This window comes from Littorina saxatilis, linkage group LG2 (genome assembly GCF_037325665.1).
Source record: "Littorina saxatilis isolate snail1 linkage group LG2, US_GU_Lsax_2.0, whole genome shotgun sequence".
Taxonomy (NCBI): domain Eukaryota; kingdom Metazoa; phylum Mollusca; class Gastropoda; order Littorinimorpha; family Littorinidae; genus Littorina; species Littorina saxatilis.
Genome location: NC_090246.1, coordinates 37574168 through 37594167, shown reverse-complemented (window position 1 = coordinate 37594167; position 20000 = coordinate 37574168). Strand labels below are relative to the sequence as shown.

The following is a 20000-nucleotide window of genomic DNA, read 5'->3' as shown; positions in this document are numbered from 1 at the left end:
GGATTACTCTTTGTTCAATACCCGCGTCCCTATTTGAGTCACGTTTTCTTCACTGAATTATGGCAATATGACTTTTGTCCCTGCTGAGGACGCAAAACACTTACCTAATTGACAATTTCCGACACCCCCCCTCCTCCATCCTCCGTGAGCGCGGACACACAAAATCACACACAAAAGCACGCTCGCGCCCACACTCGCACGTGCGCACATAGGTATGCTCACTCACGCATACGCACGCACGGACACTCACACAAACAGACACACGGACACAAACGCACATGCGCATGCACGCACACGCAGACACACACACACACACACACACACACAGATACACACAGACACACACACACAGACACACACACACAGATACACACAGACACACACACACAGATACACACAGACACACACACACACACACACACACACACTATCCAGCTGCACTTTGACTGTTATTTCTGATTAAAAAAAAACACCTGTAGATACTTATTACCCGCCAGGTGCTGTCAATTTTTGAAACAACATAAGCAGTGCATTTTTCAGTACTGCGGCAATCCACAATGTGGTCCTATTAACTTATTTCACAAAAACACGCTCGTCTTATGCTTTATTTTAATTCGAATTCACATTTAAAGGCACACTCCTTCTAGTTCACCATCTCAGGTATGGCTAGGCTTCTACAATGGATTAGACAACACTTCCACTTGGACGCATACCGAAAATCAACACCCTGATTGCTTGCAGTAGCTCGTAGGAATTTTCAATGCATTAATTTCGGAATTAGTAACAACAATTCTCATCAAAAAATTACCCCCGCGTGCATTTTCACTCAGAAAGCACCATGTAGCAGGGGTGCTGATGTTTGGTATGTGTCTTGACGGGCGCAGTGGCGTGGTGGTAAGACGTCGGCCTCCTAATCGGGAAGTCGTGAGTTCGAATCCCAGTCGCTGCCGCCTGGTGGGTTAAGAGTGGAGATTTTTCCGATCTCCCAGGTCAACTTATGTGCAGACCTGCTAGTGACTTAACCCCCTTTGTGTGTACACGCAAGCACAAGACCAAAAGCGCACGGAAAAGATCCTGTAATCCATGTCAGAGGTCGGTGGGTTATAGAAACACGAAAATACCCAGCATGCCTCCCCCGAAATCGGCGTATGCTGCCTGAATGGCGGGGTAAAAACGGTCATACACGTACAAATCCACTCGTGCAAAAATCACGAGTGTACGTGGGAGTTTCAGCCCACGAACGCAGAAGAAGAAGAAGAAGAAGAAGAAGAAGAAGAAGAAGAAGAAGAAGAAGAAGAAGAAGAAGAAGAAGGTATGTGTCAAAGTGGAGGGATGGTCTGAACCCATGTCAAAGCCTGGCTGGATCTGCGATGGTTAGCTGAATTGTGCATATTATGGTAAGGACGGAGCCTTTTACTATGATATATTCCAGTGCGAACGTTCGTGATCACCAACACAAATCTATATAGTAAGGCTTTTACATGGGATACGTCCATCCTTCAACTTGGGAAAATACGAATCATGTACAGCTGTTTTCTGTGTACTGTTGCATTTTTTCCTTTAGAAACTAATTTTCTTAAGTTTCAATCCGCCAAATTAATTCAACAAAGAAAAGAATCATCTGCTATTTATGAAACAATTCTCAACACATTATTTCAATATGATAAATATACTCCATATTTAATCCTTTACAGTAGCATTAAACTTGTCCTCAAGAGAGAAATGAGAGCTTCGACCTGTTACAATATGATTTTTTTTAAAAGCAGCCTGAAACACGGTTGGGTACATAACAAAACGATAGAAGTAAAAAAATTAAAACAAAAAAAATCCACCACTATTTCTAAAAACTACACTCGCAATTAAAGAGTGACAACATGTAATTCAGCATACCGGATAATCGATAACACCTCATAAAGGGAAGAAAGAAACGGCCATTTTCCACCGTTTTCCGGAGGAGGGTCATCTTGTTTGAACTTCTTTTGCTCACCATGGGAACTTGTAAACTCAAACCAGGCTTAGAATGATGGATGATAATTTTGAATGAAACGCGCTGATGGTGGTAACAAGGAAATATCTTCTGTATACGTGTAATGCCTCAAAGGGTGCGCGGTCTGGCTGACCTTTCTATCGCTGTGAGCTGTCTTTTAGGAGGTGTTAGCAGTTTGTCATGCAATGTGCATGGTCTGCTGCAGTTTCATTCCGCTCGCGATTGGAGGAGTGGGGGGGGGGGGGCTGCACGGAGGCTGAGGAGGGGGAGGGGGGCAAGTGGACATAGTGGAGGTATGTAGTTAGATTGGGAGAAAGAGAGAAGAGAGGAGGGGGAAGGGAAGGGGGTCGGGGTGCATTCACGACCCACTAAGTTGATAAAGTAAGAAAGGCCTCAGGGAGGCAGTTTATTAGATAAAGTGTTAGTAGGCCGATGAGCAAAAAAAAGCAATAGACGACACGTGAAAGACAGACAGAGCCAGCCAACCAGAGGGACAGAGAAAGACAGACTGATTGAGACAGAGACAGACTGAGACAAAGAAAGATAGGGATTCAGACAGACAGACAGACAGACAGAGAGACAGACAGACAGACAGACAGGCAATCAAGACAGCGCAAAGAAATACTGAGAAAGTGCGATTGAGGCATGGAAGAAGAGGCAAAGACAGAGACACGGAGAGATTAAAATGAAATGAAAAGAAAGCGAAAAGAAAAAATACCCGTTACAGATCTCTCTCGCAAGAGAGCAAAACGTTATTTTCCTACACACGATACCCCCCCCCCCCCCCCCCCCCGGAGGTATTCAGTTTCGTCTCTTTTATTTCGCAACAGGGCGCCTCCGATTTATTCGGGGTTGAATGTGCAACGGGATTGTGCATGCGCCGCCCAAACGATTATCATGCCCATCATTAGATTAGCCGCCAAATGAATCTAAGGGATTGACAGGCCTCGCACCGCAGGGCGTTAAAATGCACAACCTCCGATTTGTAATAATCGAGTAAGGCGATAATCGAGACAAAAACTGTTCTCAGTCAGTTATATTCGGCAAACCGGGCTAGCGTTAGAATACACATTTGTGTGAAATTTTTAGTGTGGCTGGTGGGAGGGGGAGGGGGGAGGGGGGCACCCTAATCCTCAATGTCACCAAAATATATACACACACACTAAGGTCTAACTGGCATCAGTGGGCGATTCAATTATACACTAGTGTGTATTTACATTCAGAAGAAAAAACATATATGAATAAGATGTTTGTTCGTTTCCCCACCCCATTCTACAGCACATGTTGTGCATCAGGCTACTCCTATAGGAAGTTTTAAAAAACAAATATCCCAGTCTGAACCCCTAGTTTTAAGCACACATATATTCCATCCGTCTCCAATGTAATCCGTTTTTTAGAGAAGAAATGTCCTCCATGTTGGCCATCTAGACTAGTTAAATTAAAATAAAATAATTTTGTCTGAGTCGATATGGCCCGGCTAAAACCCCAAAGATCATTTCTCTCCCTGTTGTGATAATCTGCATCTCTGTTAGTGGAGCGTAGGCTACTTGCGGATTTGGCGAGGATTGAGAAATTAGGGCAGAGGTATTTCAGAGGGACCACTGATGCAAAATTAATATTGGACTTGGGCCAGCTGACATCTGAGAGCCATTGATGATTTCCATAAGTTGGCTCTGATCCACGGCTGCCGCCTTGCTTTAACCACTCATTGTTTCTCGCTGCTTGCGTCATGGGTAGTATTTGTGGGTAATCTTGACGCAAAACAGCAAGCCGCCGTGCTGAAAAATGACGGAAAGATTCGCAGACTTTTGACAAGGATTATGGTAACGCAAAAGCTCTGTAATGGCATTACTTTCTGCCGAAAAGAACTGCCCAAAATGCCAGACACTCAAGTTCTTACCGTGTAAAAGTAGCGTTAAAAAAATTCTCTCTTTTTTTGACGGATTAAGGTTGACGCAAAATGTTTAAAAATAGTGACGTTACTTTCTACCAAAAAAGTTTCAAACTGCCGGTAGTTGTTCTCCCAATTTCAGTGGAAGTCTGAGCTGTTAGTCTTTCGGATGAGACGATAAATCCCGTGTTGCTCACCACCCACATGTTCCGAGCGCATGAACGTAAAAGATCCCTCGGCAACAGAATGCTGTTGTCCTGGCAAAATTCCGTGATAGAAAATCCACCTTGACAGAAATACCGTAGGTAGATATGACATCGGCAGAATCTTCAACATGATGAAGGCGGCGGATTAACAGAAGAAGAAGTAGAAGAAGAGAGAAGAAGAAGAAGAAGAAGAAGAAGAAGAAGAAGAAGAAGAAGAAGAAGAAGAAGAAGAAGAAGAAGAAGAAGAAGAAGAAGAAGAAGAAGAAGAAGAAGAGAATCAGATAGTGTGTGTATGTGTGTGTGTGTGTGCGCGCGCGCGCGTGTGTGTGTGTGTGTATGTGTGTGTGTGTGTGTGTGTGTGTGTGTGTGCATCTGTCTGTCTGTGTGTATGTGTCTCTGTGTGTGTCAGAGAGAGAGAGAAAGAGATAGAGATAGAGACAGGCAGACAGACAGACAAGACAGACAAGCAGACAGAGAGAGAGAGGGAGAGAGGTGGACAGATGGGATTGTTACTAAAAAACCAAGGAAAGGAAATAAAACATTAATTTATGACAACACGACGCACGTCGGCTTTGCGGAAAACAACACCGTAATTAACGCCAAGCTAAAAGATCCCTGGACTTTCGAGATGACAAGAAAATATCGGGCGCATTTACGTGATTTGTAAAACATTTTACAAATTGCGGGGCGCGCCCCGTGATTTGTAAAAGTGATTTAACCTACATACGTGAGAAAGACACCCGTGAGATAATAATCGTTCAAATCATATTATGTGTATATCATGTAAATGAGGTCATGTCAAGCAAGTCTGGCAAGGACCTGTTTTTCCACTGCTTATGATGCCAAAGTCAGCTGCCTCGAATGCAGGACATTTTCAGTAAAATACACGTAGGGGAAGGGCTCCTAATATGGACCGGCTCCTAATATGGACCACCACCAACTAACGGCGCTAGAGCGCTCAAAAAAGTTTTATTCGCTGTATTCACCCTCTTTGGATAACTTGCACATGTCAAAACAGTTGCAGAAACACAAATCTCAAAACCGTTAGGCTCTTTCTCTGTTTTCACTTTTGGCAGCGTTCACTCTAAATTTGCCGCCTAAAACGGACTCGCTTCTGTCTACAGCCAAAGCTTTTATCAAACAGAAATGGCTATATATGACAGCTAAAACCGTATTTGTTACATTTTAGCAGTGTTGACCCCGAGTTTCTACTGCAAACAAAAAAATAATAGCAAAATCTCAAAGTATGTGCGAGTCCCCTAATATGGACCACCTTCAACAAATCGAAGAAAATAAAAGCTAAAGGCTATTTTCATTAATTCATTAAGAAGCTTGCTGGTAATAACCTATAACTAGCCCTCGAGATTTAAAAAAAATGCAATGAAAAGTCTTCTTTTCGTGGAAGTTGATAATTTCACTTATTTTCACTCTGTTTTTGGTAAGCTTCTTTAGTTTCCTGGTGTGCTTCAAATAGTGCTCTCATCAACCCGAAACAGATCAATCTAGAGCATATTTTATTTAGGCTGACTTGTACACTAATTTGTATCATGTTATTTTGAAATATAGGGGGCTTTTTACAGTGATTCGTGAAGGCCGCTTCACTGGTCCATATTAGGCGCCCAGGCTCCTAATATGGACCCTTTGTGATTTTTTCTGTATTTAATTTTTGCTGAATGTGTATCAAAACTATTTTACTCTAATTAGGCCTAACGGTTCACCTAAGAAAGAAGGACTACCAAACACAAAATGAAACTTCTTTGCACGAAAACAAGCTAGTTATCAGCAATAAACAAAAAGTGGTCCATATTAGGGGCCTAAGTACAGTATGTAGGATAAACAGAATACTACATGGCTTGCTGTTTCGTACTGGTCAGATTTACACTCGCTGCTTTTTCAAATAGTGAACAGCTCGCTTTCGCACGCAGTTCAATATTTAAAAAAAAAACTCGTGTAAATCTGGTACGACACTGCAAGCCATGTTGGGGAAAGGCTCCTAATATGGACCGGCTCCTAATATGGACCACCTCCTGTTCTGACAAACTAACGGCGCTAGAGCGCTCAAAACAATTTCATTCGCTTTATTCACCCTTTCTGGAGAAGTTGCACATGTCAAAACAGTTGCAGAAACACAAACCTCAAAACCGTTAGGCTTTTTCGCTTTTTTACATTTAGTCAAGTTTTGACTAAATGTTTTAACATAGAGGGGGAATCGAGACGAGGGTCGTGGTGTGTGTGTGTGTGTGTGTGTGTGTGTGTGTATGTGTGCGTGTGTGTGTGTGTGTGTGTGTGTGTGTGTGTGTGTGTGTGTGTGTCTGTCTGTCTGTCTGTCTGTGCGTGTGTGTGTGTAGAGCGATTCAGAGTAAACTACTGGACTGATCTTTATGACATTTTACATAAGAGTTCCTGGGTATGATATCCCCAGACCTTTTTTTATTTTTTTCGATAAATGTCTTTTCCGTCATATCCGGCTTTTTGTAAAAGTTGAGGCGGCTCTGTCACACCTTCATTTTTCAATCAAATTGATTGAAATTTTGGCCAAGCAATCTTCGACGAAGGCCGGACTTCAGTATTGCATTTCAGCATGAAGGCTTAAAAATTAATTGATGACTTTGGTCATTAAAAATCTGAAAATTGTAATTAAAATTATGTTTTTATAAAACGATCCAAAATTATTTTTATTTTATTCTTTATCATGTTCTGATTCCAAAAACATATAGATATGTTATATTCGGATTAAAAACAAGCTCTGAAAATTAAAAATATAAAAATTATGATTAAAATTAAATTTCCGAAATCGTTTTAAAAACAATTTCATCTTATTCCTTGTCGGTTCCTGATTCCAAAAACATATAGATATGATATGTTTGGATTAGAAACACGCTCAGAAAGTTAAAACGAAGAGAGGTACAGTAAAGCGTGCTATGCAGCGCAGCGCAACCGCTACAGCGCTGAACAGGCTCGTCACTTTCACTGCCTTTTGCACTAGCGGCGGACTACGGTCATTGTGAAAAAAATGCAGTGCGTTCAGTTTCATTCTGTGAGTTCCACAGCTTGACTAAATGTAGTAATTTCGCCTTACGCGACTTGTTTCACTTTTGGCAGCGTTCACTCAAAATTTGCCGCCTAAAACGGACTCGTTTCTGTCCACAGCCAAAGCTTTCATAACACAAAAAGGCTATATATGACAGCTAAGACAGTATTTGTTGCATTTTAACAGTGTGTACCCCGAGTTTCTACTGCAAACAAAAAATAATAACAAGACCTCAAAGTATGTGTGAGTCCCCTAATATGGACCACCTTCAACAAATCGAAGAAAATAAAAACTAAAGGCAATTTTAATTAATTCATTAAGAAGCTTGCTGAAAATAACCTATAACTAGACCTCGAGATTTCAAAAAAATATAACAAATAGTCTTTTTTTCGTGGAAGTTGATAATTTCACTTATTTTCACTCTGTTTTTGATAAGCTTCTTCAGTTTCCTGGTGTGCTTCAAATAATGCTCTCATCAACCCGAAACAGCTAAATCTAAAGCATATTTGAATTAGTCTGACTTGCACACTAAGTTGTATCATATTATTTTGAAGTATAGGGGGCTTTTTACGGTGATTCGTGAAGGCCGCTTCACTGGTCCATATTGGGCGCCCAGGCTCCTAATATGGACCATTTGTGATTTGTTTCTGTATTTAATTTTTGCTGAAGGTCTATCAAAGCTATTTCACTCTAATTAGGCCTAACTGTTAAACTAAGAGAGAAGGACTACCAACCACAAAATGAAACTTCTTCGCAAGAAAACAAGCTAGTTATCAGCAATAAACAAAAAGTGGTCCATATTAGGGGGCCTTCCCCTAGTATTCCCTATTTACATATCTCGGGGCGCGCCCCGCATTTTTTAAAATGTTTTACATTTTTACAAATCACGGGTTAACAGCTTCACACAAAGCAAGCGCTGTCACGGCTAAGTGCGTATTACTCGTATATCAACTTATTGGCTTGAGTTTGTGCCCTCATAAATTGTTTTGCACTGTAATTGTATATTGCTCCTTTGCCCTATTTCTGCAAAAAAGATCTGACATAATGCCGGCCATCTCAAGTTTTTACCTTACAACACATGCAATCAAGAAAGGAATATTTAAGTCTATCAAAGAGCCAGTGATCGGTTTCACACAAAACAGGCTTAGACGCATTTTACGAGAGCGCATTAGGTCTGAGTTCGTGCCCTTATCAATTTTATTCTTCTGTGATTAACTATTTCTCCATGGCGTTAGTTTCTACATAACGAACCATCCAACCTTGCCGTCAAAGTCAGAAACAATCTAGTTTTGAGGGAGTACGGTTAACGCAAACTTAATTGCAAAAATGCAAGTCATCTCAAGTTCGCAAATGGTAACCTGGCGATCACGATAAGAAACAGTTTAATTTTTGAATTTAAACACAAAGCAAGCATTGCTATCGCAAAACGCATTGTGAGCTTAGGCTTCACACCACAAAAGCAATGTTCCTGCGTTAAATCGTCAAACATTCAAAACAGCTCAAACGGAACAAATTGTACACGTCATTGACAAAAACAATCACATTTGTATTCAAAACAATCAGGGTTTGTTCACCTATCTTGTCTAATAATGTCGTTATGGCATGCTGAACGATGTAATTTGTCTCAGAAGCCATTAAAGGCGGGGTTTGAAGCCGTTTTAGCGGGTAATGAAACACGGTAAATTTCAGTAACTCCTAAACACATTGCCTTCAAACTTTCAGAGCTTTGTGCTTAAAATATGCAATCAAACGCATCTACCGGGTGTTTTTTTTAATGACGTGTAGTATACATTGCCGAAAAACAATCATTGGCGAGCGTACCACTCGCAAGGGTACCCGGTACAGAGAAGGTGACGTTGTCGTCCACATAAGGGAAAATACGTGCACGGCCGTTTCCAGTCACCCCGCCATCCATAGACGGCCGTACTCTGTCTTCGGGGGAGCATTCAACGTCGAAACCGTGCGTAACCAAGCCGCAAAAGTGCAGGGTATTCTATAACCATGAAAGAAACAAAAAGACAAAAGCAGACATGTACACCACCCCAGAAACACAAAGTGCAAATTGTCTGTGGCCTCATAAAGTAAACATGTCAGACACAAAGTCAGTAGCAATGAGCTGTGAAATGGGCAAAGCTAACGCTTTAGATAACAGCTTCAATGGCCACCACTGGGGAACGTACATTCAGCGTGGTAGTTTCACTTCTGGACTAAAAAAAAACCCAACAACAAGCAAACCAAGACAGATCAAAACACAACAAAGCTAAACAAACCAAAACCGCAGATTCGACATTGGTATGTCGTGTTTATGCAAAAAGCCTTAATTTCCTCACTGGGGATCGTTCAAGCAGCGTCCAAGTTACACTCGTGACCTCACCACAGTTTTGAAAAAATCACAGAAAGATGGATAGGTTTTGAGAACTTCGCAGAAAGACGGGTAGCTTTTCAAAATGCTTTTGACACCTAATCTGTACCCATCATAAAGATACCCTCCTTCTCAGAATGTATTCAAAAAATGTTTCAACCCTTTCCTTTCATTTCATTTCATTTGCTCTATTATCCCAATGCTTGGAAGTTCGGGTGGAAAGCTAGCAGCAACAAGAGTCGCGCTACCCTGGTGTGTGCGTGTTTAGGTGGAATCAGCCACCTGCACTTATGGCAAAATGACCGAGGTCTTTTACGTGCCACTTTGGTGACGCGGGGGTGGGACATGGATACCGTCTTAGAATCTGCACATAAAGTTGACCCGTGTCCGTCCCTGACAGGATTCAAACCTGTGCCCTTAGTATCACAAGTCTAGTGCTCTACCAACTGAGCTATCCGGGCCCCCTCATCACAGGCACACTCCTTCTCGTGAAAACATCCTAGATCTTGCCAGGCTTAAATAGCAGTGTATAACAAATTGGTAACACTTAAACAAGTCGCGTAAGGCGAAAATACAATATTTAGTCAAGTAGCTGTCGAACTCACAGAATGAAACTGAACGCAATGCCATTTTTCAGCAAGACCGTATACTCGTAGCATCGTCAGTCCACCGCTCATGGCAAAGGCAGTGAAATTGACAAGAAGAGCGGGGTAGTAGTTGCGCTAAGAAGGATAGCACGCTTTTCTGTACCTCTCTTTGTTTTAACTTTCTGAGCGTGTTTATAATCCAAACATATCATATCTATATGTTTTTGGAATCAGGAACCGACAAGGAATAAGATGAAAGTGTTTTTAAATTGATTTGGACAATTTAATTTTGATAATAATTTTTATATATTTAATTTTCAGAGCTTGTTTTTAATCCAAATATAACATATTTATATGTTTTTGGAATCAGAAAATGATGGAGAATAAGATGAACGTAAATTTGGATCGTTTTATAAATTTTTATTTTTTTTTACAATTTTCAGATTTTTAATGACCAAAGTCATTAATTAATTTTTAAGCCACCAAGCTGAAATGCAATACCGAAGTCCGGGCTTCGTCGAAGATTACTTGACCAAAATTTCAACCAATTTGGTTGAAAAATGAGGGCGTGACAGTGCCGCCTCAACTTTCACGAAAAGCCGGATATGACGTCATCAAAGACATTTATCAAAAAAATGAAAAAAACGTTCGGGGATTTCATACCCAGGAACTCTCATGTCAAATTTCATAAAGATCGGTCCAGTAGTTTAGTCTGAATCGCTCTACACACACACACACACACACACACACACACACGCACAGACACACATACACCACGACCCTCGTTTCGATTCCCCCTCGATGTTAAAATATTTAGTCAAAACTTGACTAAATATAAAAATGAACAGCTCCGGTGCTCTCTGTGCATTTTGGGATTTTTTTTATAAAATTAATTTCGTAATTAAATTTACTTACTAAATCAGACTTTATCAATGGGAAGATACCAGTGCTATGTCACTGTGATAACAATTAAAACAAGTCGCGTAAGGCGAAAATACAATATTTAGTCAAGTAGCTGTCGAACTCACAGAATGAAACTGAACGCAATGCCATTTTTCAGCAAGACCGTATACTCGTAGCATCGTCAGTCCACCGCTCATGGCAAAGGCAGTGAAATTGACAAGAAGAGCGGGGTAGTAGTTGCGCTAAGAAGGATAGCACGCTTTTCTGTACCTCTCTTTGTTTTAACTTTCTGAGCGTGTTTTTAATCCAAACATATCATATCTATATGTTTTTGGAATCAGGAACCGACAAGGAATAAGATGAAAGGGTTTTTAAATTGATTTGGACAATTTAATTTTGATAATAATTTTTATATATTTAATTTTCAGAGCTTGTTTTTAATCCGAATATAACATATTTATATGTTTTTGGAATCATCAAATGATGGAGAATAAGATAAACGTAAATTTGGATCGTTTTATAAATTTTTATTTTTTTTTACAATTTTCAGATTTTTAATGACCAAAGTCATTAATTAATTTTTAAGCCACCAAGCTGAAATGCAATACCGTAGTCCGGGCTTCGTCGAAGATTACTTGACCAAAATTTCAACCAATTTGGTTGAAAAATGAGGGCGTGACAGTGCCGCCTCAACTTTCACGAAAAGCCGGATATGACGTCATCAAAGACATTTATCAAAAAAATGAAAAAAACATTCGGGGATTTCATACCCAGGAACTCTCATGTCAAATTTCATAAAGATCGGTCCAGTAGTTTAGTCTGAATCGCTCTACACACACACACAGACACACAGACACACAGACACACAGACACACAGACACACGCACATACACCACGACCCTCGTTTCGATTCCCCCTCGATGTTAAAATATTTAGTCAAAACTTGACTAAATATAAAAAGAAGCTCCTTACGAAAAGAAAACAAGTCGCGTAAGGCGAAAATACAATATTTAGTCAAGTAGCTGTCGAACTCACAGAATGAAACGCAATGCCATTTTACTCGTAGCATCGTCAGGCCACCGCTCATGGCAAAGGCAGTGAAATTGACAAGAAGAGCGGGGTAGTAGTTGCGCTAAGAAGGATAGCACGCTTTTCTGTACCTCTCTTTGTTTTAACTTTCTAAGCGTGTTTTTAATCCAAACATATCATATCTATATGTTTTTGGAATCAGGAACCGACAAGGAATAAGATGAAAGTGTTTTTAAATTGATTTGGACAATTTAATTTTGATAATAATTTTTATATATTTAATTTTCAGAGCTTGTTTTTAATCCGAATATAACATATTTATATGTTTTTGGAATCAGCAAATGATGGAGAATAAGATAAACGTAAATTTGGATCGTTTTATAAATTTTTATTGTTTTTTACAATTTTCAGATTTTTAATGACCAAAGTCATTAATTAATTTTTAAGCCACCAAGCTGAAATGCAATACCGAACCCCGGGCTTCGTCGAAGATTACTTGACCAACATTTCAACCAATTTGGTTGAAAAATGAGAGCGTGACAGTGCCGCCTCAACTTTCACGAAAAGCCGGATATGACGTCATCAAAGACATTTATCAAAAAAATGAAAAAAACGTATGGGGATATCAATCCCAGGAACTCTCATGTCAAATTTCATAAAGATCGGTCCAGTAGTTTGGTCTGAATCGCTCTACACGCACGCACGCACGCACACACACACACACACACACACACACACACACACACATACACACACACATACACCACGACCCTCGTTTCGATTCCCCCTCGATGTTAAAATATTTAGTCAAAACTTGACTAAATATAAAAACATACTCTGTTTAGGCGGAGGCAAAAATTAAATAACGGCCGGAAATCTGTGCAGGTATGATCTAAGACAGTGATCTCCCTCCTTTTTCAGAATTTATTCGCAAATTTGTTCAATCTTTAGTTCTGTTCTGAATAGATGATTAAATTGACCTTAATTTCCCTTCTTTCACAAAAATAGCCAAGTTGTGCCCATTCTGATTATAGTCGATTTTTTTAGTCGGTATCTAACATTTTTCTCATGTCGGTTTAGGGGGTACTTCTAATTGAGCAGCGGTCACGTGACCCCTGCAAAAGCAATCTTTGATCCGAAAGATCATGAGCTAGATAGCTAGGTTATGTGCCTTAAATGGCATAGAACGTTTGAATAAAATGACACAGGGACTAAGGCTTTCATTGGGGTACCAAAATTGCAGCCTTTTTTTTCACTGTTTATATAACAATGCAGAAAACGTCCTATTTTATTAAGCAAAACCATGCTGAAATGGAGTCGTTAAAAAAAAAGCTCCGCTGCGTCGTCAAAAAGCTATATTCTTCTTTTTTTTGGTGTTTTTTGTGTGGTTTTTTTTACCTATGCGATTCAGAGAAAACTACTGAACCGATCTTCATGAAACTTGACATGAGAGTTCCTGGGTATGATATCCCCAGACGGGTTTTTTTCCTTTTTTTGTTTTATGTCTTTGATGACGTCATATCCGGCTTTTAGTGATAGTTGAGGCAGCACTGTCACGCCCTCATTTCTCAACCAAATTGATTGAAATTTTGGTCAAGCAATCTTTGACTCAGTCCGGACTTTATGATTGCATTTTAGCTCGGCTTAATAATTAGTTAATTAGTTTGCGCATTAAATGTGTAATTAAAAACGAACTTTCACCTGTCATCTTCTCCTGAATTCAAACATATATAGATATGTTATGTTTACTTCAAAAACGCGCTCAGAATGAAAGAACATAGGTTGAGTATAATTAATGTTCGCACGCGTCGCGAAGACGAGCGTGACCCGTCTCGGTCTTCGAGTATGGTTAGCCGAGACTATCTGAATGTACTCTCGTCAATGACTTTTTTGTTGTGGAGTTGATGATCCTATAGTTTGATGCCTACAGATTGACTAAAAATGTTTTTATATCGCTTCACGCGACTTGTTATGAATTAATTTAGTGATGTCTTTTAAGAACTTACTTCTTTAAAAAAAAAAAAATTTAAAAAAAGTCCAACGCGCATCAGCAAGCAATTAGGGTATTGATTTTGGGTGTGTGACCGAGTGGAGGGATGGTCTTATTCCTAGTAAAAGCCCGGCCAGATCTGAGATGGTGAGTCGTACTGTTTTCACGGAAAGGACTGTGCCGTTAAAGGGATCCTCCTTCTCGCGTGATTTCATACACCACCTCAGATGTAGCGAGGAATGTACAAGTGATAACAGCATCCTTCCACGTGGACACATACACAATGTTAACAACTTGGCTGCTTCTTGTGCAGAGTAGGAATTGTTGGCTGAGTTCATTTCACAGATTACCATAGGTCTCACTTATTAAATAAATTCAATCAAACATTTTCGCTCTACCCAAAAAGCATCCAAACTATTGGTTTCTCAGTGTAAGGATGCTTTCATAAACGTCGCATGTATAAGCGCCTGGACAGCTCTGTGGGTGTGTGCTTGGTGGCTAAGTTACACGAGAAGGACAGTAACTTTAAGCTTTGAGATTTGGCAGATAAACGGTTTTAAGGGTAAGGGCAAGGACACGATTTCATATTATAGCCTGAGAGGTTACCCTCGTAGAAATTCGGGCTGTTTTCTCACTGGGGAACGCAAGCTGCCATGCAGTACGGCGCTACCCATTTTTCTTCTTTTTACTGCATGTTAGGCCAACAAAACAAAAAATAGTCTGTTTACGGTAACATAGGCCCAAAAATATAGGGTCGGTAGGTCGGGATTTTTTTTCATTTTTTTTTCAAAAAACCGTATTTTTAAGTTATTTTGCCAAAAAACAAAGACTTTTTTTTTTTCAAAGGCCAAAAAAAAGTCTAGGGTCGCGCGAAAAAATAGGGTCGGTCGGGATACCGTAAACAGACTATATTTTTAGGGGGCCTTATATAGTGATTATGTTGTTAATGTTAGTGTATGTATTTCAATTGATGTCGTTGAATTGTTTTATAGCTGCGTATAATTATGTTGGGTGTGCTTGGCTGGAGCGAGTGGAGTGACCGTACCTGTCAAAACGAATTCCCAAACTTGGACAATAAATTAAATATTCTATATTCTGTATTCTGTATGCGTGTATTCATGTGTTCAAGCCCTGAGACTGACTTTCGCTGTGAACTTGGGTTCTTTATCGTGCGCACGTGTGCACACCGGGGGGGGGGGGGGGGGGGGTCGAACACCGAGGAGAGTCTGCACAAAAGTTAAGTCTATGACATGTTATTTCATGTATGCGGCAATATTCCAATGAAATTTACTGAATAAACTTGTTTAAACCAACTCCATGACAGCGATTGCTGGTTTTGAAGCCAGCACCGCTGCCGACGGAGCAATTTCCCCGCCTGAAGCTGTAGCAGTAAAAGCAAAGAAGTCCAGCGTACTCATGACCATTGCTATTTATTTGCAAGTCACTGAAGCGCCCTCTGGACACGAAAACACCAACTGAGGCGTCCAGTGTCAGGGGGTACACGAAAGACAAAAAAAAGAAAATGAAAAGTGCAACACTCTTTTTCTTTTTTCTTCACAAGAGGCAAAATTACAACCCTTGAAGAAGGAGGAAATAATCACGAACGCGCGTGTGTGCGTGAATAAAAAGCATACATTGCATAACGGTGGTGAGTGTGTTTGTGTGAGTGTGTGCGTGAATAAAATGTATACATTGCATAACGGTGGTGAGTGTGTTTGTGTGTGTGTGAATAGAATAGAATAGAATAGAATAGAATATATTTTATTGTCGGAACCAAATTGGTTATTGACACAAAGAGCGATTAAAACAATCTGAAATAAACTTTCCTAGACGAATTTGTATTCTGTCTTCGCAAAATACTTCACTAGGTTTATTGTTGGAATACTTTATATCTATATTTGATAGATCCTTTATAAAATCATTTCGCAGTTCAGTGAACTTTTGACATCCGTCTAGGAAGTGAATTTCATCTTCAATAACGTTACATTTATTACATAAACGATTTTCTCTTGGTATGTTATTATGTCTTCCAGTTTCAATGTTTAAAGAGTGTGTACTTGTCCTTAATTTACCCAGTAAATGTCTATGCTTGATATTCGTAATGCTTATAAGGTATGGCTGAACTTCGTATGTCTTGCTTACAGAGGAATAAAATTTCAGCCTTGGACGACCTTCACATTTAATTTTCTCCCAAAACTTTATGTAGTTAATCCTTAACTTTTCTTGTATGGCGTTTTGTAGTTTACCGATGTCAAATGTATATTGATTAAGCCATACATGTTTAAAACCTATTTTGTACAAAAGCTCTTTGATGAAAATTAGCCACGGATTTTTTGGCGCTTGGTTTAACATTTCTTCATATATTTGATGAATAAGTGATTTATTCTCCGTTTTCAAAATATGTGCCCAATAAGATATGCTTTGTGATAACATGTTTAGTCCTAAAGAAAATCTTCCTATTTCTGCTAAAACTGGAATCCACATGGCTTTTTTGTGCACACCAAGAATAAATCTACAAAATTTAACATGGACAGATTCGTGAAGACATTCATTCGAAATACATCTTTTAAAAAAGTTTTCAATGTCATTGGTATCGTTTTTGCTCGTGAACATGTAAGGGAACCAAATTTCTGCTCCATATGTTAAAATGGGGTTAACCAATGAATCAAATAAATGAAATATTGTATCAATTTGCACATTTTCATTTCTAAATGTTTTTCGAAGAGAATATGCTGCTTTATTTCCTTGTTTACTTAAATGTTCTTGCGCCAAAGTTAGTTTACCATTTTGATTAAATATCATGCCTAAATATTTGTATTGGTCGGTTGTTTTGATTATATTTTCACCGCATTTGAATATTGTCTTTTTTGGGGGGGTTATTTTGCAAAAAACCACCATCTGAGTTTTATCTTTATTAATTTCTAATCCCCATTTATGACAATACATGTCTAAATAATCCAATTTTTGTTGTATGCCCACCTTTGTCTTTGATAACATAACCATGTCATCGGCATATAATAAACATGATATTTTATCGTTTGAGTTAATTTTGATAGAAGGTGAATCAAAATCTGGCATATCTTTAACTATGTCATTTATAAATATATCAAACAAAGTTGGACTGAGGGTATTTCCTTGATGTACTCCCTTTTTAACTGTTATGTCATGGAAATATCCATTTATCATTTGTGTGCACACAGTTGTATTGTTGTACATGTTTTCTATTATTTTATAACATTTTCCTCTGATTCCAACCTTACGTAACTTAAATAACAGGGCTTCATGCCAAACATTATCGAACGCCTTTTGGAAATCAACAGAACAAGCATAAAGTCTTCCATTTTTTACCTTTATAATATCATCTACTATTATCTTTAAAATGAATATTTGATCGCTAGTTCTGTATCCTTTACGAAATCCTGCTTGTTCTTTTATCAAAATGTTGTTTTTTTCAAGGTATTGTGCCATTCTTGAATTAATTATTTTGCAAAATAAATTACTTCAACTGCTACTTAAGGTTATACCTCTATAGTTTCCTGGATCTATTGGGTCTCCCTTTTTATATATTGCTACACTTATTCCAGTTTTCCATTCTTTAGGATAATTTCCGGTTTTCAAAATCATATTAAAAATATCTTTTAATATTTTGATAGTGTGATTTAGACTAGCCTTTATGATTTCATTAGTAATTTTATCTTTACCTGGCGATTTCTTTGGTTTTAGTAATTTGCATTCTTGTCTTATTTCTTTTTCTGTTATTGGATCGTCTAACATAGGTATATTATCATTATTTTCCATTTTACTTAGTGTGTGTGTGTGTGTGTGTGTGTGTGTGTGTGTGTGTGTGTGTGTGTGTGTGCGTGTGTGTGTGCGTGCGCGCGCGCGTGCGTACGTGTGTGTGTGTGTGTGTCAGTATGTGTGCGTGCGCGAGTGTATGAGGTGTGTGTGTGTGTGTGTGTGTGTGTGTGTCTGTCTGCCTGTCTGTCTTGTGTGACCTGGCTTATCGCTTTTGCTGATTTTGTAGTGCTCTTTCCAGTTTTGTCCATATACTTAAAATATTGGTTCGATGCGCGGTTGTTTTTCTAAAAGCTAGAAGTCTCATTTCAGTTTGGTTATCTGTTGCACACACACACAAACACGCTCTCAAGCACACACGCACGCACGCGCGCGCACACACACACACACACACACACACACACACACACACACACACACACACACACACACACACACACACACTCAAAGCACACACACACAAAACGTCAGCACATTTTATAAAAAATATCCTCAGTGCAAGTTTGAAAAAAAAAGAACAGCGTTCTTCCGATGAAAAGTTTAGGACGAAGAAATAGTCTACTCACCTTGCTCGTATTTGGTGCGATGTGTAGTTCTTTCCTCCACCTTTTTCTCGTTGGCACTTTTTTGTGTAATTGTAAAGTCACTGCTCCTTTTCACTGCCAATCTTTATTTTTAAATCTCCCACTTATCCCCTGTATTTTTACGTTTTTGTTTTGTTCTTTTTTAAATACGCAAACTCTAATATTGTTTCTAGTTGAGTTTATCTTTTGTACGTTTCCGCACTTTTAATTGTCAACTGCAGTCTTTCCAAGAAAATGTCTCCCGCAGAACTGTTTTTCTTGTCATTAGTCCGTCATCCTTGACGATATTCTTTTGTTTTACTTTCAACAAAGATTAGTTTTTGTGTTTCTTTCCACTTTCGAAGAAAAGCTGTTTTTCAGCCTAAGAAAAAAGATTGTTTTAATGTTTAACCGCTATCTATACTTAATATTTTCACATTGAGTGATGTGAGTGTTTCTTGGTTTTTGAAAGAGACTGTCCAGATACTTTTTTTATTCCAATATATTACACGGTTTTTTACAAACTTTCAACAATCGTCCAGATTTAAAAAAAAAAAAGTTATTCACTGGAAACTCCACTCATGCAAAACACAATGTGTACGTGAGCTCGTGAACCCACAAGAAGAAGAAAAGGATTAGACTCGATGAACAATGTTCAGCAGAACATCCCGATTAACACAGACTAAACAGTTCATTCCCCACGGGTGGGACACAACGTAACACAGCAGACAGACCGAAACCTCTGGCTGTTGTCAATCAGATTGACCGTCGATCGCAACTCAGTCACTTCACCCGATAGAAGACACACACGCGCACATACGCGCGCGTAGAAAACACCCCCGTACCATAGACGACACAGATGGAAGTGAGAGAGAAGCTGAGGAACGAGAGGTGCCGGTGTAACACGAAATTTTTACTCCACGAAAAATTTACTCCGGAATAAACATTTCGTACGAAATTCTTACTCCGAGTACACATTTGAATTCGTACGAGAAAAGAACTCCCCAAGGCACGAAAAAATTACTCCCTCCACGAAATTTTTACTCCCCATTTTTTGTTACTTCTGGGACAGTAAAAATCTCGTACGCGAAAATGGGATGCGGGCGAAGGGATAATGCCAATATGTGATCTTGCACAAACGAATGTCGCGCTACCCTCCCTCCACCCCTTCCACCACCAAGACTAACAGGGGACAAGGGAGTAAACATTTCGTACACCTGGCATGGGAAGATATATTGCTCGTGTTAGGGTGAAGTAATTTATTCGCTATTTATTCGTCAGAGGAGTAACATTTGTGTACGAAATGTTTATAACTCGGAACTCGCCTGTCGTGGGGAGTAATTTTCTCGTGTAATGGGGGCGTACTTTTTTCGTAAAGGGAGTAACATTTTCGTACGAAATTTTTACTCCGGAGTAAAAATCTCGTGTGAGTAATTTTCTCGTGTTACACCGGGATGGGGAGTAGAGGGGTGTGTGTGTGATAAAGAAAGAAAGACGAGAGAGAGAGAGAGAGAGAGAGAGAGAGAGAGAGAGAGAGAGAGAGAGAAAGAGATAGGGGCAGACAGAGAGACAGACAGACAGGCAGACAGACACACCCGCACAGAAACACACCCAGACACACAGACTCACACGGAGTGAGGGAGGGAGAGAGTGAGG

At 39.5% G+C, this 20000-nt stretch overlaps 1 protein-coding gene across 1 annotated transcript in view; it reads right to left on the bottom strand.

Annotated features, from left to right (window-relative positions):
- The window catches only part of LOC138958916 (QRFP-like peptide receptor), a gene marked incomplete in the record, with an annotated part of 130893 nt that extends 111770 nt beyond the window's left edge, over positions 1-19123 (bottom strand). The window contains 1 exon segment of the mRNA XM_070330252.1: positions 18348-19123.
- Between the last annotated feature and the right edge of the window lie 877 nt (positions 19124-20000).